The sequence below is a fragment of the Anas platyrhynchos genome, chromosome 7 (assembly GCF_047663525.1).
Source record: "Anas platyrhynchos isolate ZD024472 breed Pekin duck chromosome 7, IASCAAS_PekinDuck_T2T, whole genome shotgun sequence".
NCBI lineage: Eukaryota > Metazoa > Chordata > Aves > Anseriformes > Anatidae > Anas > Anas platyrhynchos.
Window position 1 is genome coordinate 5537801 of NC_092593.1, and position 21314 is coordinate 5559114.

Genomic DNA, 21314 nt, shown 5'->3' on the forward strand with positions numbered 1-21314 from the left:
AACTGTAAGAAGAAAGCAAGTGTTTGCAGCTGCTAATTAGAGATGTCCATCCCTGTTCTCTATGACTCCATGGGCTGTGATGTAAAAATAATTTGTTGGAAATATCAATAACCAATAAGAAAAAACGATGTCAAAACCAATGCCTGGAAAGCTGCTTTTTATCCAGGGGTTCTAGCAACCTGCTGCTTTTTAAATTTTCTGAACCATGATATGCCAGCCTGATGATGTGTAACTTTGACATGTTACTTAAAAATGTTTTCCTTGGTATAAGAAAAACAGTGCAAGAAGCGCAGTGAACTAAGCAATACCACAGGGAAGTTGCTTAAACTTGGACTCAATTTTATTTTAAAATCAGATATTAATGCCATTTCCAGTTCTGTTTGTTTTGTTCTTTATTTTTATAGCCGCGTTGGCAGGTAAGCCTAGACATATCCATCATTTTCTTTTAAGCTTTATCTGATGGCAGTGATTATAACTTTATAAACTCTATCACCGGATCCTCCCCCCAAGACCTAGACACTAATTTGAAATTTATGAAGTATTTAAGTACTTGGTCTAAAACTGAGATCCAAGAACTGTCATTCATCTGCTAATGTTTTGGCTAAGGTTACGCAGACATCTAAAGATCTGCAGAAGCACCTCGCTCTTCTTGAAAGAGATACCTGGATCAAAGCAAATATGAGCCTCCCCCAGCATTATAGACCATAAAGATACTGGGATCACACCAGTCACTGTTTTATTTGTTCCATTTTTTAATTTTTATTATATATATATATATATATATATATATATATATATAACTTCATGCATATTTATGGTGTTTTGTACAGTTTGTAAAAGACCAGAGATGAAGTTACAAAGTATTTGATAGGGTTTCACCTTTTTTCAGGTGCTGTGGGTTCAGGTCAGGTGTGAATAAGGAGGATAAAAGTTCAGGTCAGCTGAGATTCATTAATGAGATGTCTCCTGATTGGACTTGGTGGAAAACACTTGGACCTCATAAGGATTCAGGGGGCAGGGGCAGAAAACTAAAAGGAAGAAATGCTTTTAAGGTATTCTAAAAAGAAATACAGTTTTCTGGATTTACTACCTGAAGAATGAATATTCAGAAGTGCAGAGCTATGCAGAATGAATGGGGTAAGTTGTAGAAACTTAAAGAGATGAAAATAAAAATAATAATCAGGGGTGTGGTGGTGAAAGGAGAGAGCTACCTTAGCTAAGTGTAGGTGTGGGCAAAGTGTGTTGTTTTTTATGCTTATTAGGCTGTTAAGGGTCTGGAAAGTTAAATGGAAAAGCAAGTTCTCTACAGAAGCCTTGAGGCAGTTATTATAGTGAAAGAGTAGCAGATTCTGTGAAGATGAGAAAGGAAAGGTAGGGGCTGTTGTTTCTGGTGCAGGGCTCTGGCATTCCTGCACAAGGATGACAACTCAAGGGGTCTCCAATGATTTCTCCTGGGAGAACGGTTTGGATGAGAACTTAATAGACTAATACTGCCTGTGTTAGAAATTATTCCTGAAACAGGTCTCTAGTTGAACTGGGAGAAGAGCAAAGGTGATTTCCTGTGTTTGGGAGAAGTAACTGGTTGATCAGGTCTGTTGGTAGGAGAGATTAGATATTTGCTAACCTGGGGTCCGGGAGTGTGGCTTTCTGTGTGAGACCTGTGAAAGTTTTGGTACAAAACAGAGAAACAGACGAATTGCACGTTGTTAGCTGTAGCTGAACTGAGTGCTGTAGAAGCAGAACTACAGCACTGTAACAACTGGAGACATGGATAGGGAGGGAAAAGCAAAAGGGAAGAGAAAAATGCTGCCCAGGAGTCAGTAGGAAATGTTGGACGGACTAGAACTAGTGTTGACCCTGGCTTACTGAAGTGTATAAAGCCTTGCAGAGCAGATTGTGTTTATAACCTCAGAAATTGTTAATAGCTTCTTTGAAGTCTGCTTAAAAAAAAAAAAAAAAAAAAAGCACGGTGCTTTCAGTATGACGTAGAGCCAGCACTGAAGTTTACTTGTGTAGCGATAAGGCTTCTTATCCAAATACCTCCTTTCTGTCTGTAATTTGGAACAAACTGTGTCAGACATACATAATTCTGAGTGACTCGGATTGAAAAAATACCCGTGTACGCTGTTTTGCTGTGTCAGAACACTTTTGCAACGCCAGTCTAATCCCTGGTCAAAGGAGAGGAGAAACATTTAGGTTCTGGGATATAAACGGATAGAGAAATGAGATTGACTGTCTACTTGAAAGTGATTTGTGTGTCTGGGTTGTATCAGTTCTGTGTTTCCTGAGGCTTGATTCAGCCACTTTGAAAAGCAAAGATACTGTATTTCTTAGCTTGAGGCATAGTACAGTGCCTCCATATGCCTTGATAATAACTATACAAATTTCCAACAAAGATCTCATTTCCTTTTATGTTTGAGAGGAAGGCAAGGTAGAAGGCAAGAAGGTGTTTTAAACTATCCAAATGGAGAAAGCCAGCCAAGTGCCTTGCTTGTTTCTTTAATAGGTGTTTCAGAAGTAAATCACAATAAAACTTTGCTGAGGTAGGAGCACAAATACAGGCCCTTAGCTATTTGAGCCATCCTGATCGCCAGGAAAGAAAATAATGTGCTTTCTGTGCTCTTGCTCCCTGGGGCTCAGTGTGCAGGAGCTGGGCCCTCTCACTTACCTCGTTCACCAGAAGCAGGAGCTGGGCAGCAATCAGGGTGATTGCTGCTCTCTACGGGTGCTTCCAGAAAGCACTTCAGGGCACTGGAGCTGCTATGTGCCTTTCCCTAGCAAAGACATCAGGCTGAAGTTCGGAGAGCTGCTGTCACATCTTTGAAAGACAGCTTGAATTGTGGGGGCAACTCGGTGAGCTCCCCCTGCATCATTGCTCACAGCGATCAGTCTTAGCCAGCACCAATGTGCTCCCCTGGTGGCCCCGTGCCCTGGCCAGGGCAGCTCGGGGGCACCAGCTCCTGGCTGAAACTACCTCATTCCATCGGTCTGGGCTGTACCTGGGGCCCAATCCTTTGTTAGGTTTAATAAGGGTAAATTATGGTGACTCGGATATAGAACCAATTTTAATACTGGCTGAATATTTTGGTTGAATGGTGAAGTGCTTTTCCATCTTTCTATTTCCATATATATATCCCTGAATGCCTATCCTATCTGTTATATAATATCTTTTTTTTTTTTTTTTTCTTCAAGGTCAAACTTAAATTAACCTCAGCTACCTACTCCACTATATTAAAATAAATGTTTCTGGCAATGTCAGCAAAACGCATCGGTCTAATCAGCGTCGTGCAGTGGATTCCTTCTTAATATCAATTGAGAAGAGCTGTCTTGTGATTGAGGCTGGATGGCAGCCACAGTGATACTGAGCAATTTCAAATCCCAGGGGTGCATCTCTGGATGTTTTAGCATTCCCTTGAGTCCCAGAACAATCTCGGTTCTTCTACCTGCTCTATTCAGCCCTGAGTTCTGTAGGCTGAGGCTAATCAAAAATATCTTTGCCCAAGGGACAAAGGTGAATTTTGTATTGTGCACTTCCTTCCTCTTAAAGAGGTTCTACCAACTGGCTTTGTTTTTTAAACAGAAATAATAGGGAATTCATTCACCACAATATCTGGAAAGTTCAAAGACATTTGTCTCAGTCTTTTTTTTCTACTTCAAACACAGAAGTGTATCAAGCTTTCCATTTATTGAAACCTGGGTTTTGAAGTACAAATATAACAAAGTTTAGGGGGAAATCAGTGTTTTCCAAGTATTGTAATTTGAATTTTTGATTCTTAGCCCATTTCTAACCTAATTCATCAGTTGCAGCTAATGACCACATGCTTGTGGTGAACCCAGAAAAGCCAGGATGGAGCACTAAAAGCAGAAAAAAAAATCACTCCAATTAGTGCAAAACAGTTGTTGTAAAAGATGTGATAACAACCTTAGAGATATCTAGAGATTACTGGGAGTCTCCAAGAGAAGGCCTGTGTTTCTAATTAGCTGTTAATTAAAATTCTGATTATCTGGCCTGTATCCAGTGATGTTTCCAAACAAGATAACGCGATGCATGTGTAATTCTGTTACGTATTAGAGAATTTTAACTAGATTTCCAACCATCCATTGTCACATAGTTAAACTACTACAACAAACAAACAACAGGTGTGGAAAGTTTGAGCGAAATATGTAAATGAAAGAATTGCAGAATAACAAACTCAAGGGACAAAACAGTCTCAGAATAATTGTACTGACCTAACAATTTTTCCTTGGTCTCTCTTCCCTTTGAGTTGCTTCATCCTTTATGTAGCTGGCATTTGAGGCTGGTAAGAGCCTATTAGCAAGTGATGAATACCAAGGTTTCAAATACAGGCAACCCAGGCTTCAGCTGCAGAGTTAATGTAAATAACAGGAGGCTGGCAGCGGTGAATAGTCCAAACCTCCCTATATATTGGACTTCACGATAACACTGTTTTAAGATTCTGTTCCCCACCTCACAAACCTTTGTCCCTTAATTGTGAAGCAAATGCGAAAGCTGGCTTAATGCAGCTTTTATAATTCACTGAGCTTTTCTCTTTTCAGCAGCTGCCAGCATCTTTCATCGTCTGGTCCTTGGGGAGTATGATGTAGTGTGAGGTACCATGTTTCTGTTTGCTGATTACAATAGTCTTGATGTTACTACATAATCTGGATGTTGCTCTGAAGTGCTGTGCTTTGCACGTGGTCGTGAGCTTTAGGAGAGAAGTCAGCAGTGCGCTCTTGTAATGCATGGGGAATCATTTGCTTACAAAATGTCACTTCTGGTAGCTTGACTTTAATGGAAGTATAGTGACTTTTAACAACACAGAATAACTTTATAGAAGCATAGGCTCAACAATGACTTACCACCAGTTATTTTTAAGTCTGGGTAACTTGTTGGTGTTTTCAACTTCTGCCAGTTTTTTAGTAAAGAAAACGTGATTTTTAAATATTTGTGTGTGTGTGAGGGGGGGGGGGGGAGAACATGACATGATTAACCAGCCCTAATGTGGTGTTCTACATCTGCTGAGACTTATTTCATCAGTTAGCTTATGTTTTATGTGTAATGACTGAAAGGACTAATTAGGTTTGTGTGTAAAATATATATATATATATATGTAGAAGTTCATACTGGCTGTGCTCAAGTGATTTGTTCTGTTCAAACTTCAATAGAAGATACTTCCTTTTTTCCTTTGACAATTACTTCTTGGTGCTTTCTCAGGATAAATTTAATGGGCTTACTAAACCTTTCTACCAACTAACTTGAGAATTTCTTGAACATCTTTCTGGAAAGATGATAAAGGTGTAATTTGAAAACAAGTTAGATGTTTCAAGGTAACTGAGTGGCTTTTAGTGTGTGGTTTTTTTTTTTTTTAGTAATTGTTGAATGCAAAATTGTTCGAGCACTCCTAGAATCAAGCCCAGTCCTGACAAATGATCTGTAGTGCAGTCCTTGGTCCACGTAGTGTCTCTCAAGCAGGGAGGCTTGTGCTAACAGCTGCCTGGTGATGTGGTTCCAGGGGAAACGTGGAATTCCTAGCCAAAAGCCTTAATTTGGGGACTCCCCTGCAAGATGGAAGTTCTGATTTACCCTACTCAGTTAAGGAGGACATGTGAGATGGCACTTCCGTCTTCTGACTATGATGGAAATGGTTTTCCAGCATGGTTTGGAAAGAGAACAGTTGGTTAGATATTTGTTGTTTGTGCAATGGATATTGATTCTACCCTCAAGGTGAAGACTGTAGCTCATTTGTTTATCTAGTATTCCTTTATTACCCTTTTTCTTTTCTAACAAACCTGCTAAAATGAAAGTTGGTTTGCTTTTTCATATTGCTATGATGTGATAGTATCATTTTGTTAATGAAGACAATGATTTCAGGAATGTAGAAACCATGTATGGTGAGGGATGGATTTGTCTGCTCTCTTCACCATTGCTTTCTCTGGCACATCCTAGGGCACCTCTTCTGTGTAAGAACAGCAGTACCCTGTTTCCAGCCACTTTATTTGAAATCTGGCAAGTGCTAATGTCATCTTCAGTAAAGCTCTATGCTCATTTTATGCTAGTCTTAAAGTTTTATAAAAATAACAACTTTGTATGTAATTTTGCTGAGGGGAAGTTCCCAACCCTTTTGATGTTAGTGGCAAAATGCCATTGCCTGGTTCAGTCTTGAAATCTTCCATGTAGCAACAGGACTGCGAGAGTAAATAACCTTTTTCCATGACTTTGACTAAACCTCATTATACACCCACAAGTTTTGCAGAACATTAAAAACAGGGGAAACACAATACTCGTACTAGTTATACACTGAAGAATTCCAATTTTCTTCAAAGCCAGATCTTCTCTAGTATCATACAATTACTTTCACCTGCGTATATGCTTTTACTTTCAGGACTTGCCTTAAATGTGTTTAAAAGATAGGAAGGAATTTCCACCAGGAGATAGCATGAAAGATCAAATATTTTCCCTGCCTTCATTTTCTTTATCTTTTTCTAGGAGGCTTAGAGACAGCAGCAGGTAATTTGGGGTCTATGGTTTTGAAGAACTTCAGCCCCTAGCTGTTTCCATTACTATACTTAGCCTTCAGAAAAATGTGGTCACATCATAAGGATGTCAAACAAGAACTGTCTGCTTTTGGGGAAAAAAAAGTTCATCTTTAGTTTCAATTTAAATAAAAATTGAAATAGCCTAAAAGGAAAGCAAAAAGGAAATAATATTGAGCAAACCTGGAATAAATATGATAAGGGAAGGAACCTCTGTGGCAGGATTGTGGAAGAGGAAAACATGATTTTGCCTGGCTATGTGCTTGTGCACTTGAGTAATTAAACAGGGGCAGCTGGCTTGGGTTTGGCTAACAGGAGGGATGTGCTCTAGCAGCAGTGATGAGATTTATTCCTGGTTTTAGAGTTGGTAGAAGTCTTTGCATGAATGCAGTATGAAAGAACATCGCTTGATCTCTTTGGCTCATGACAAACACCTATTCGCAACCAGGTCGCCAGTTGTTTTAAAACCTAGATGTGAAGTTTGTGTAGGGCAAAAATAGCGAGTGTCTGCTGGATTGTGAAAGTTGGAATTGGAGAAAGTGAGGTTTTTCACTCTCAATGTGTTTTCACACCGAATTTCTCACATACGTTATTCCTCCTCTTCATCATCCTGATCATCTCTTCTCCCAGCGATAATGAACAAAACACCGTGTATGTTCCTTAGGATTAAAAATGTTTGCTGCCACTCTGGCATTTTACTTAAGAGCAATACCTTGATTTCTTTAGATGAAGGATTTGCTTCATTGTATGGTTTCTTATACTTTCCTGTGTTATAAGGAAAAAACTGTTAAAAATTAAGTAGGCCTTTTAAAAAGTAGTGTAGCTCTTATAGCTGTAGGGCCTGAACTCATGCTCATCATTCAGCAGCTCCCAGCCTTGTGTATTTGAGGTTCATTTGTCTTTCCCATTTGTTGTTTTTCCCCCATTCCTCTCCGTAGTATCTGCTGTGTAAAAGATAGTCCAATGAAGCTGTTAAATTCACTGATGCAGGTGCCACTGCAGATCTTAAACACTGAAGTTTGAAGCTGTCGGGAGGAAGAGCGAGTGGGGCTGAACCCTTCTCTTCTCCTTTTTGAAATGGCACTGCTCAGTTTCCAGAAGGCTGAAGGAAGATGCTAATATTTTAATTGCCTTGTCTCCCTGCAGCTGAGATGAATAGTGCTGTCAGTACGTGAGGTGGCACGGAGCTGAAATACACGCCGGGAGATGCATGGCAAGAAACACAAAGGCCTTGCTGATTTACTCTCAACGGCCAAATCCTCATTTGTGTACAGCACCGATGACGGATTGCAAAGATTTAAGGGTAGCTGATGGTGGTTATGTCAGATATGATATGAATGTATGTACATAAATATAAGAGCTTCTTCTGTAATTCCTAGTAGGAAGTTCATAACTTCCGCGGAAAGAAAACAATTCTATAACCAAATACCTGGGCTGGAGTAAGCTGTTGGGGTGCTGAGGAGGGGAGGCAAATGTGTTTGGACCAAGTCACAACTACCTTCCAGCTTCTTGGGGGTATATCCAATGGGGTTGAAGTTTTCATCTGGTTTTTCATCTTTTTTTTTTTTCAGATGTTCTCTCAGGGCAAGCTCAGGTGGTTCAGGTTCCCCAGATATGCAGCATGTTTTCAGTTCAACAGTTGTGTTTTATTGTAGTACCTAGAGGTATATCCGTGTGCGTTGACACTTGTAACACCACTTTCAAGGTCAAAATTTGGTACCTCCATTTCTTACACTAAATGGTTCCCTCTCTAATTATAGTCTGATAGAATAAATATATATTGTCGCTTATATGATAAATGTCAAGGACTTCACTACTAATTGGGAACACATCTTGCTGTTAAGTTCCCCCTTCTAATATGGTTCAAATTCTTCATGTTGACTCTTCAGTGCACGTGGAATAAAACTAAAAACTCTTCTGTAAGGGATGGTATACTAGTAAGAAAGTAAGCAAGCATCAAAATTTGCTTTTTTTTGGAGTTTCCTCCTTTGGGTATTTCTAATGTTGTCAGCTGGCAGTGGGGTATGCAGCCCAAGCAGGTGTCCATTTTTGCAACCAGAGACCAAAATGAGAGGGGCAAACGGGGATTTTTTTATCACTTACAACTCTCATGAGAGAGAAAGTGAAGTAAAACTTAGTTTCTACATTACCAGAGAGAAAACATCTGTTTCTGCAAGCTTCAGCTACATATTTCCAGTAATCCTTCTGCTCAGCAGTGATTTTAAGAGTGTTGCTGCCAGTAGTTGTGGGTGGTCAGCATGTGCAAGCACCTTCAGAAGAGCTGTGGAGAGAGCTGGCATTTGTGGATGCCTTCTTGCCTCAATATGGGGTATTTAGTTTTATTTTTGTAACTAATGGATTTTGCAAATTGAACTTAAACCTAGGGTAATGCTCATCTTGAACCCGTCAGCAAATGTGTAAGAGGGCTGGGAATTGTAACATAACACGTACAAACTAGTTTGCATCTCTTACTCAGAAGGCGAAGTAGGCGTAAGATATGGTACAAACATTTCCTGAAGCCTCCTCTTCAAAATGGAAGCTGTAAAATATGTTTCTGACCTGTTGGAGCAAAAGAGAAAGATAGCTACACTTGTTATTTTTAAGTAGCCTATTTACTTTTTTTTATTTGTCATTTTAAGATGTGAAGGGATGAATCTGTAGAATAAACCCATTACTGTGACGAAGTCCTAGTTACATTCTCCCGTGTTCCTGTAGTAGCAAAGATGTATGCGAGCTTAGTTTCCTGGCTTCATTTACCCGGGTGAAATCCAATCTTGATTCATTCTCATTAAAGAGATCAAAGCCCAGAGTTCCCTTTGCACTAATACACGGCCTCAAATAGAGTAACTGCTTGCCTACACATTCCTGAATGATGTTTCCAAAATACATATATGTGTTGGCGAACCCACTGAACTTCATGTTGTTTTTGCAGGTGCTTAACAACCCTTTGAGCTTGCGAAAAAATATTATTTATCTTATTGCACTTTATGCCAAGTTATCTGAGATGTTTTTTTCCAGCTTCACTGACGTGAAGGCAGACCCTGGTGGGCAGTGGCTCCTCACTGCTGCGGCCAAAGGTCAGTCGTGGCTGGGGGTGTGAGACACACAGATGGAGACTAGGGTGATGAACTCTCTTTACAGCATGAAAAATTGATAGGACAGCAGAACCAATAGGATAGGGATGTAATGCCTTTCTAAATGGGCTTAAATAGGATTGGCACTGAAAAGGTGCTGGCAAGTCATGGCACGTTCACTTCTACCTCTGTGAAATTTATTCAGGTTCATCTAAATTGGTTTTGACTGGTAACTTGGATCAAAAAGGTGACCTGTAGGGTGATTTTCTTTAACTTCAGCACTCTAGATTGTTGAGGATTTTTTTTGTTTGAAGGTAGCCTGATCTGATTGTTTCATAAAGCAAGGTAAATTCCAGCAGATGTGTACTGCAGGTGTAGATGATCAACACTTTATGACAATCCTGTTTCTAATTTTCTTCTAATTTCCTTGATTGCTTATGAGTTAATTGTGTGTAGTGATAGAAAGACTTCAGAATGCTGCTTCATCAGTTAATTAAGAATAAATCAACACGTTTTTAAAGGTGGTAGAATAGTTTTTGACTTATTTCTGTTTTGTTGAGTGGTAACTGCTTTTTTTAATTTTATTTTTCTTCTGAACTTGGTGCTCCGAAAACCTGAGGTGTGATTGGCGATTGGCTACTAAATTGGAAGCTAACTGATTAAACAACTGCTAGCATGCTAATTAAACAATACTTTTATATCTTTAAATCTCTCAAATGCTTCTGCATTGCTTGTATGAAGAACACTGGGAGTGGGGACTGCCGTGGTTTTAGTTCACTAAGGAGTTTACATGAGTATAAATATAATTGCACCTCTTTTTGCCAATTGATTTTTATTACAGTGCTTAATGGTTTGTTGAATAGTTTATAGGATAATGAATGTCATTTCCTTGTATTATACTATAAATAACTTGGCAAATTTTTAATTAGGATAATCATGGTAGCTTTCTCTACTGCTGTAATCAAGCATTGCTTTTTGCATCCAAGAACTAATGTACATCTATATCAAGTTAGACCAATTATGTTTTTCTAGAGTACAAATTTTTGTTGATTGTATGGTGTTTTTTTAATAGCACTTCCCTTCTTGAATCTTGGCTCTGCTTCTGTTGGAATTATAATTAGCTCCAGTGGATGATTTTTAATTACTTAAATATTCTGATTAGAAGAATGCAGAGGACAGAAGTTCTGTTCCATGAAAGATTTTGAAGTTTGGTTTCCTGTAATATTTGAAGAAAATCAGGCATTTCCTAATTTACTAGTGTTTTCTTTTTCTTTAATTTTCATTATACACTAAAGTTAAATGCTTAATTTTATTTCAGTTGTGATTTTAAAGCATATTAGCAGTTACAAAAACTAACAATCTTGAAAAAGAAGCAATCTGAGCAGAATTCTGAAAGCTCTTGGAGTAGCATGTGGGGTGATCCCCTCTTGGGGGAGCCTGGGGTGCAAGCCCTGTTGCACACCAGTGTGGCATGAAGATGCTGGGGCAGCTGAGCGTGGTGGGAGGGCGTGCTGTGTGCCAACACCTGCATGCTGTCGTCTCCCGACAACATTTCTGTGGACACTGTGCTGTATTTGCTGAGGGAATGGTTTCTGTTTCTGGCCACTTCTCTTTTTTTTTATTGACTGTGTAATGTTTGCTCCTTATGTGGTTAATTAGTGTACAGACTAGTCTTTATAACAGAAGCTTTTGCACCAAGGTAGTGCTATGGATCTTACACTGACAAAAGTGTCACTCATGCGAGAGTTTTCCCTAGGTAAATATTATATGTTTATATATTTTTATTTAATTTTCATGTGGAGTTGTGTACTGTCAATTCAGTGGGATTCTTCTCTTTTGAGGCTGGGATTCCGGTAGCGTGCCAAAGGGCAGATCTGAACCATGCTGGTCCACAGGCAGCTGGAGGAAGCCTTGAAGTCTGTGGGATGTGATGTGCAGCTGCAGTAGAAGATTCCAGTTAATATCTTAATTTCCATTCCTTTCTTCTGCTTTCATAGTTTTGAGGCCAACCTAAAGAGGGAAACAGTTCTCAGAGCTTCTTCAGCACCTTGAAAATACTGTGTTTACACATGCACATCCTCAGCTAGGACTGTCAAGAGCTGAAAGCCTCAAAGAGCAGTGTTGTGATTCAAGAGTGCAATATTCTCCTGCATTTGATAACGAGCTCTAGAAGGTAGCTTTTCTGCAGGGGCAATCTAATGAGTTGTGTGTGAGATGTCAGGGCAACTATGCAAAGTCATTGTTAAATTCCCCCCTCACATGCTGCTATGTCATGACCATGTTGCCTTTTGAGTGTTTCAGAAGTTGCTGGCTGGATTTCTTTAAATTAAGTGGACATAATCAAAAAAAAAAAAAAGCCTGTTTGTCCAAAGTGAAACCTCTTGTGTGCTTGTGGAAAAGGTACTGCTTTTAGTGAAACTTTTAATTAAGAAAGGGCTCCACAGGTTCATGAAGGAATCCTTGATGAGAAAGAGTTGAACTCTTAATTTTGCTCTTTTGAGCAAGAAGCAGTTTGCTACCACCACCTACAACTTCATAAAACATTCATGAAGTCTCTGTCTTGCCATATTGCTGTGTTGCAAACGATGATAGATCTGCAGAAAGGCCAGCTCCTTTCTCCACAGAAACAAGAACATCTAATTCAAACTTATTTTTCCCCTATTCCTTTTCTAAAAGGAAGAGAGGGACCTAGCTGTACTCTGGGCTGCCTGCTTGCATGCTTCTACTACAGCTGTCGATCTAAGCACAGATTTCATAGCAAAGGTTTGGAAGATGCCAGCATAGCATTGCAGAAGGTTTCTTCAGCTCTGTGGCCCCAACACAGCCATCAGGCGGAGATGTAGCTGCTCACCCTCTGCAGCTTTGCTGTCATGTCATCAAATACAAATCTAAACATATGGTCAGCTCTATAAAATACTGAGCCTGAGAAAACTGGAGAGAGCGATGATGAGTCAGACAAAAAGCCAGTGCAAATGGAGAGTTAAATGTCAATATCTGCATCGTGCCTAGTTAATATTTCACAGGAATGCTGTCAACTTCTTATGGACCCCAAAGGATTTATGCATTTTTCTGACAGATGATCATGATTCCCGTCAGGAAACTTAATGCCAACATCTGTAGGGTTCCACCTAATTTGGGAAACATATTCCGTCCTCCTCAAAAATGAACACGTTATGTGTTCCAGGAAATACTTATTACCTTAGGGTCACTGTAGTTAAATGGAGGACACATTTTTAAAGTGTTATGGCATGGGGTGATGTTATGCTCTCCTTTTGGCTGGTGATGTTAAATGCAAGTTGGCTGGTGCTAGCTTCTTGTCTTCATATTGCAGTACAGAAGCTGTAAACAGCTCTCAGTCAACATGCTAAATTTAACTGTAAACATGCTCAGTAGTACAGATTATAGTATGACCAGAACTTTTTCTGTTAGTGCTTTATGAATCAAGAACTTTAGGAATGTTATATAACAGCTGTATACCCCATTCATTACTTTCCTTAAGCACCACTGTATTTAACTTTTTGCATTTATCGGTCATCATGAGAAGTCTGCCAAATCTGCATCTTCTAACTTTCTTTACATTAAATCTGACCAGTTCACATAGTAATGCACATGAACACCTGTGAAAACATTCCTTTTTGTCTCTTCTGACACCTTCACAGTTCATGATAATTTTCTCTTCCAGCCTTTGTCTTGTTCTGCTAAATAAATTTAATTTCACTTGATCTCTTCTCTGGGTGATTTTTAGTCCCCAGGTCATATTTTAGCAAGTTGAAATTTTTAATTATTTAACTTCTCCTTGACTGTCAGTACACCAAGATATGTTTCACGTTATGCATAAATCAATCTTGTTTATGCAAATGTATGATTCCAGTGTAGCATTAATGGAAGGGGAAATAGACTTAGTGCTCCTATGTCCTCCTGTGGAATGGACATCATCTGAGCGAAGACCACATGTCTGTGTGGCATAACGATCTACCTGTATGCCTAGAGGAAGAAAAGCCTGACCAAAAATGATTATAAATGATACCAGAATTCCTCATGAGCAGTTTGAAGCATTACGTTGCCCGCTTATGTCTGGTATGATGAAAAAGAAATGCAATGTGTATTTATTCAAAGAAAAGGTTGTTAGTTTCACCATGTTCATAAAATTTCTCTCCCATAGTCTGTTTCTGTGGATTTCTGTTATTCATTGCTTCTAAGTTGCATACAGGAACTATCTAGGTTAAGTTCAGTGTTTCTGAATTTAATTTATGCAGTGCTTAAAGCAGTTACCTTCAGGGATGGGGGGGGAAATAGGAATTTTTCATGATCTAGTCTCTCAGGTTGGTGGTGTTTAACCAAACCATGATTAGAAAAAAATCAAAGTTTTTTTTTTTCTCTGCCACAGGATGCTACTAGGAATATTTTTTTTTTAAACAAAGTGCTTACTTTAGAATGATAAATGTGCTATTATGTACTCAAATGTCAGCCTTGAGGTTGTCTTGGTCCTGTGTTCTTTCGACAAGACAGGGAAGCAGAACAGTGTCTATCAGTGAATCTGATCGGAATAAAAATGAACTTGTAAGCCAATAAAGCAAGCCTAAACCACTTTATTAGAAGCAGCATTGAGTTAAATGGGAGTGATACTGCATTTGGTTTTGAATGATGAATAGGACTTCAGTTTTAAAGGTTATTTTCTCTGCCTACTTGATGCAAACTTAGTGTAGCACTGATAAAAGATTTCTTCCTTCTCACATGGCCCCTCTGTGGCTTTTGGATGTGCACGGTTCCTGTTTCTAAATGTATGAAAGATGTTTCACACAACTGAGGACCTCCATGGTCTGAATTTTTGCCTTTATCCCAACTACTTTTTTTTTTCAGATGTGTCTATTTTCATCTCTTTGTCTTTCTCATTTCTTAACATAATTCATCTTGGGTTTGCTTCATTAACAATGATCCCATGGCAATGCTTGGCTTTCTGCCTTTCAGCACAATTTCTGGAGCATCATTAAGTAATGTCACCTAGTGGAGGTGTGGGGTGGGCAGTGTCGTGTTTGGGACAGCGCAGAGAACCACAAGGACCTAACAACAGCACTTTCATTGTCCTTGCTGAGGTCAGTGGGAGTGAAACCATGAAAAGCAGTGTTCATATAAGAAGCATCCAAAAAAAAGCCTTAAACCTGTGGTGGTGGTGGTATTTGTTGTGTTCTGTTTTCTCTCCTGGGGAAGATCAGTGGAGTTTGGTGGAAGGCTCTGGAAATGGGGATTTGCAACTCGTTCATCTTTGTAAAGCATGGGGTGTTTTCTTTACTCCTTCTCCCCAGTGCTCATAAATGCACGAGTATTTCTGCTGCAGAATGTAGAATTAATTTAGAGTGGCGGATAAGTCTCTGTGGGAGGTTAAACCAGTCACACTGCTGCCAAAGGAGGAAAACTACAGACCCGCTTCTACCTCCTCAATCCTTAGACTGAGATGCCTTACCCCCTTTTTACTAAAATGGATTCACAGTGTGATATTTCTGATTGAACAAAGGCAAGGGGGAGTGCTGCCCAGAGTCCAAGCTAGGGTAACAGCACTGTGCTGATGTAGATATCCATCAGCACGGTGGGAGATAAAAAGAGAAACAGTGCTCATACAGGAAAATGCAAAGCAATGGCCAAGACATTTTAAGAATTATTTTGCATGCTTATGCCTAAGTCCATGTAGATGATGGAAATGGCATGCAGAGATCTGAACAGGGCCTTGAATCATTGGGAAGGTTAGGGTGGGGAATGAGGAGGTCATGACCACCTATATTTTACTCATCTTCTCTGCTTGCTTCTAATAACAATTAAAACATCCCATTTAACAAAAAAATGAACAAAATATTGTGCAACTAGAGCATCTTATCCTATTCTTTTGAGTTATATCTTGGGCTTCAGAGTTTTGAATGCTGTGATGAGTTGCTTAGAATGTATCTTTCTAGTTCCAAAAAAGGCCAGTTCCAAAATACTTCAAATATCCTGTCATTTTAATGTGCATCTCAAAGGATCATTGAAACTTTATATAGGTGATGTGAGTTGCTTTTTTTCAAAAAAAAAAAAAAAAAGTGTCCTTAATATAAACAAGTGCATTTATCACCTTAAGACTTCTTCAGTGTTCATGTCTTCTTACGTGGACTAATATTTTTGTCTTCAGTGATAAATAAGGTTTACTTCAAAATGAAAGAAAGTTTATTTTTCTTGTCAAATTGTCCTCAATCTCCTCTTTTTTTTGTAATATGTGTACCTTCCAGGATTTGAATGTTATTCTTCAGACTTCCTTCATATTTGATAGTGATCATTACTAGTTTTAAAAATAACACAAGTGTTTTTTCATGCATATGCACAAAGCAGCATTCAGACCATCCTGTGTGTATTGCTCTATCTTACTTAGTGTTTCCTCTTAACCCGTCATAAATTACTTAATTTCACAGTGCAGTCTTCAGAGATGTCTTCAAAACCATTACTGTTTTTTCACTTTAATGCTTCCGCAGAATTAAAAAAAAAAATAAAAAAAAAACTAAAACATTGTAGTTTAAAGACTTGTCCTTGAAACGCAGAGTGGGACTAAATGAGGAAAACAAATCCTGTGTTCTTATCAGTCAAGTAGGAGGAAAATGATGAAAAATTGTTAACTTATTAACTCCTAGGCCTCAGTTTGGTTGGACTGACTCCTAGGACTCAGTTTGGTTCAACTGTTGTCGATGTTCTGGTATCTTTAAGGTGATAGTTCTTCATGTTACTCTGTCCACAGTGGCTTAATGAGAAACATGTTTGACAAACTTAAAATATTTATAGGAAAGGAAGTAGAAAGCTGTGTGAGGGAAAGCATGGACTTCTCTTGAGGCGAGCACAGTCTCTGTCTCTGACCTCATAACTGATGTAGATGAAAGGCACAGCTGAGATGCAAGTGAGGAATTCTGGCCAGCTTCTTCTGCCTTCAGCAGTGATGTCATGATGTACTCAAGACCAGTTTGACTTAACTTAATGAGCTGACTTAACTGCAGCCGACAAATGAGGGATAATAGTATCTCTGGTTCAGTTGGGGAACAAGGTTTCATATCTTCGTTCCTAGGTAGACGTAAATAGGCAATTCTTTGGAGCATCTTAGTAATTAGTGCACCTTAGTTACTGATGCTTGGACATGGTTCAGTGACCCATATCTGTATTTAAAAAAAAAAAACAAAAAACAAAAAAAAAAAAAACAAAACAACAACTTAAATTTAAAAAAAAATGCCACCATTCTGACAACAGGTGTACATTCTGTGAAATGCCACTTTAAACCTACTTGAGTGTCATTATTGAAGAGACTCAAACAGTTGAGATCTTAATTGATATTAATAGGAATAACCCTCAATGACGTGAACTTGGCAAGCCAGGAACTGCAGCTGTTCTCAGCAGTAGAGGCAGTAACAAAGATAATTAATTGTTTTTCCCTGGGAGATATATTTAGATTGTACAATCTAAATATTCCATTCCCTGAGCCCTAATTCAGGCCTGTATTTGTTCTGCAAATACAGTAAGTGAAATGAAAATTAATATTTTTTGAGTGTCGTACCATAATATGACCTACTTCAATTATATTAAAAAAACTAATGGCTTATTACACAAGCCTTCAAATGATGACTTAAGCAGTCAATTCCATACATTCTATTATTAGCATAAAATAAGTACTAATTAGATTGAAAATGATAATGATAAAGCTTTGTAAGAGTTGGTTTATAAGTGCTGATGCTTGGACTGAACCTACCAGTAATGTACAAAGGGTATCAGATTCAGTAAGAGAGACGTGTTTTTTAGACTCAGCTATCCTTGAGTGAGCACGTCTTCATTTGCAAATAATTCAGTCACCATTATAATTCTCCTGGGCTGTAAGAGAAAAGTCAAGGTTCAGTTGTGAGGTGTTGAAGCACCAAAAATATTTTACTGTAAAATGTTAAGACCAGTTTTACAAGACCTCTGTTTGGATTATTGATGGTCAATAATGGGTGGCGTGTGGTGCCCTACAGCCTGACATGGATTAATTTACTATTACAAATTTAAAATCTGTGGAATTGTAAAGCACACAATCAAATGGATAGCAACTCCTGGGTGGGAGATGTTACTGTCCTTGCTGGGCTCGAGCCTTGTGGTGCCTTCTGCCAAGGTAAATCAGGTGCCCTCTGCCAGCTCACAGACATGTCCCTTCGCATGCAACAGATGAGGCTTTATTTCCTCTATTCGTAATATGGCACTAAACCACCAAAACAAACATTTACCTTTGTGATGTAAATATTTTCTAAACTGAACTTCCATCAAATCGTGTGTTTATTTGCACTGCTTGCTGAGAGATACGGACTGCAGCAGGAAAACCTGTCATTTATGAATGGGATGAAGCTCTTTATTCACTTGCATCTTAAATGAAATCTAAATTATACATCATGCTTTGCATACCGCAAAAGTAATATGTATAATGAAAAAAATGATTGTATGAAGTCCATTGTAGTAGTAACTTGAGTGTTCTGTCCTTTATCTTTCCTTCAGCCTCATGGCAAGGAAAACTGCTTTGAACTCAAATAACTTTTCAATGTAGTAACGATCATGAATTTTCAATATACTAACAACATCAACTGTGGTGTTCTAAACCCCTGTTTCTTTGGATCTCCCTGCCTTAATTTGACCATTATAAGAATGGAATATCAATTGCTTAGGGTGCACGTTGAAAATATTGCACAACTGCAGTATTTAAATATTGCACAATTGAGAATATTACATATTAAAAATATTGCATAATTGCACTGGCATTCAGTTCCGCATCCTTTCAACAGCAGTAGATTTGAGAGCTAACACTGCTTTTGCCTGTGCACATAAGTACAGTGGACAGCTCTTAGTGAATCCACAGGTAGGGCACACCTTAGAAATTTGGTCCCATCAGTAACAGGAGAAAAAGATATATAAAATGACTAAAACGTGTGAATGCTGTGATCATAGATCAGGCCAAACCAGCTCTTCCTGGACCCTGTGTTCCTACATGTGTGTGTTTGGGAGGAATCAGAAGGATTGAGTCTGCTTCAGTGATTTAGCCCAGTCATGGAGGTACTGTAGAACAGCTGCAAAAAATAACTGGTGCAGCACCAAAGAAACAGCCTTCTCAGTAATTCCCTGACTCAAAATCACTCAAAAGTAAAATTATTCTGCTATGGCACTCCAAAGCTGTGTCTGTCTTCTGGGGAGAATTGCCTGCTCGTATGGTTCTGCATCTCTTTCTGTCCTGCTGCTAGAATATAATTAAAGTTGCTAAAAATATGTACTTCCTAATATTGTTTTTTTTCTCTGTGTAAGCATCTGCCATTATTCTATTATCAAGGGAGGACATAGTATAAAGATGAATGCTACTTAATAGAGTTAAGTGCTCCATACTGCATATAGATATCAGAGCTCCTTATTTATGGACTGATCCAAAGTCCCCTTAAGCAAAAGATATTCAGAGGAACCTGATGGTTTTGTTAATTTTTTGAAGTATTTTTACCTTGTGTCAAATGAGAGGAGACTTCTGAACTGTGAACTACCAGTTTCATACTAGCCTGTGAGGAAATCATGTTTTTAGTGCTGCAGAAATTAGTAGAACAAATGGGGGCATAATTACTGAGCTTTTACAATCCTGACATCATCCCTAATTATGGTTTAATCTACAGAACATACTGTTTGTTTAATAAGTCCCAGCAGAGACAGTTCAAGCATATGTTTTCACATCACCTGGAGGTAGCTGGGAAGGACTGTGGCAACACTGTCAAGAAAGTGACAGTTTACAAGATTTTATGTATTTTACCGTATAGAGCACGGCTCACCTTCGACATGCGTGAAATCACTTAAAGGTAAGCAGTAATAAGCATTTAGAGCCAAAGTAACTCATGTGTTACACACAGAGTCTTTGTTTCCCTTTGCATGTGGTAAAAGCCAAGGCATAATTTTCTTCTCACAGTCTCGAACCTAGCATAGCTGGTAATGAAGTCCTCAGCACCCCTCCTGCTGAAGTGAGCTGTGATTTTTGCTAACACAGGCTAAACATTGATCAGCCTTTTGACCTGTTAAAATGATGATATCTGCAGGTTCTGTCCCGAGCTCACTAACTATGGATATCTTGGCTTTTATTTAAAGCCAGCCAATTTTTTCCTGAATATGAAGTTATTGGTTTTCTTTCCCATCTCCTCAGCCATTGCTTGAATTTTAATTACTCTTCACCATATGTGGAAGGTCTCAAAAGCAGCTTAAAGATTTTGGACAGAAGAGAGTGCAGGGACCAAGAGGGGTTTGCATGTGTGATGGGTGCCCTTTGGCCTGTTTTGTTATGAAGTGGGACCTTCCTCTAACATTTATGAAGGCTAATCGAATTTCACCTAAGTGAGTGAAAGCAATAATTATTTCAACTTAATTCTTTTGGTTTGGGTATGACATTGAAAAATTCAATACTTTATATGTTCTTGCTTTGCTCTCACTATTCTTTATCAATTGGTAATGGGGGAAAAGAGATGCAAGTGTTAAAAAATATTTAATAAATATTTTACGTACTTTTTTTAGACTTCTAAGAAATTCAGAATGAATTGTTTAAAATACACTTAGTTTTCCACAGGTGATGAGCCTATGATGATCCTAGAATGCAAACTAAGAAGAGCTCAATTTTAAAAGGAAACTCTCATCAGAGATGGAGGATTCCTAGCTTGCTTTACAAGTAGTTTTTTATTATAGGTCTGTAACCAAGGCCTGGGATGGTCTCCTCATCCTTTTACCAACTCATAACCCTAGTCTGACAGTGTGAAAGCTTTGCTCCTTGGACACGAGAAGGAAACAGTCAAATGAGCATATGTGCTCGTTAATCCCATGTGCCTGTCCTCAAGGCTCACATAACCCACCCGGTGCTATGCCTGCTGTCCTGCGTTGGATAATGAACCCAAGCTGGGGTACTTCCAAAACTTCTTTGTAGGCAGCTGGGTCACATTGTGCTGCTCTAGGTGATGCAATAGGCATATGTTGGCATGTATTTTTACAAAACATAAAGCTACTCTGATATATGAATTCCATCCCTTGTATCAATGTGATGTTTCTTTGTAACATCACCCTTTTAGAGAATACAAGCTGCCTCTGCAAATACTATTTAAAGCTTTCCAGATCTTATTAAATATCCCATCTTTCTGCCTCTAATGTTTATTTACTCAGATGTTCACATCCAAGGTATACTGACAGCAGCAGCTAAAACCTCAACACATTGTTCTCTACCGGTGTGAAAATTATTATTCTATAAGTACATTTTTGCATTATACCTGAAATTATCAGTCTTGGATCATGCTATCAAAAAGACAGGCCTGAACTGCAGAAGATCGCAATTTTAACTAATTTCCCAACTGTTAAATTGCAGTAAAGTCTATATTAAGCAACCCTTTGGTGTGCCATTAACCTAATTCTTACAGTTTAACTTCGAACTGTTGATTAGAGTTATTTAAAATAATGGGTATGACTTCAGTAGGGCCCAGCATAAATAGGGAGCCATTATAAAAATATATATATACAGTTTTTGTGTTGTAAGTTTTGAATATTACTGCTACTTTTTTAATGTCTGTTTTGAACTTTTTTGGTATTTAAGTTATTTATTGTTCAGCTTGAACAGAATACTTAACCCTGGTAATAAGACCTTTTTAAACTGTGTATGTAGATTGTACTTAGGAAGAAATT

The 21314-nt window shown here is 38.6% G+C and overlaps 1 protein-coding gene and 1 long non-coding RNA gene across 3 annotated transcripts in view; both read left to right on the forward strand.

Moving 5' to 3' along the window:
* LRP1B (LDL receptor related protein 1B) overlaps window positions 1–21314 on the forward strand; it is a 669075-nt gene that overhangs the window by 137823 nt on the left and 509938 nt on the right. The window lies entirely within an intron of this gene.
* Window positions 1011–21140, forward strand: LOC113844206 (uncharacterized). Of its 2 annotated transcripts, none has more exons than XR_011810510.1 (3): window positions 1011–1137; window positions 19283–19462; window positions 20208–21140. It is a non-coding gene; the product is annotated as an uncharacterized lncRNA (long non-coding RNA). The 2 variants fall into 2 exon arrangements; XR_005267035.2 differs by having other exon boundaries at window positions 20334–21140.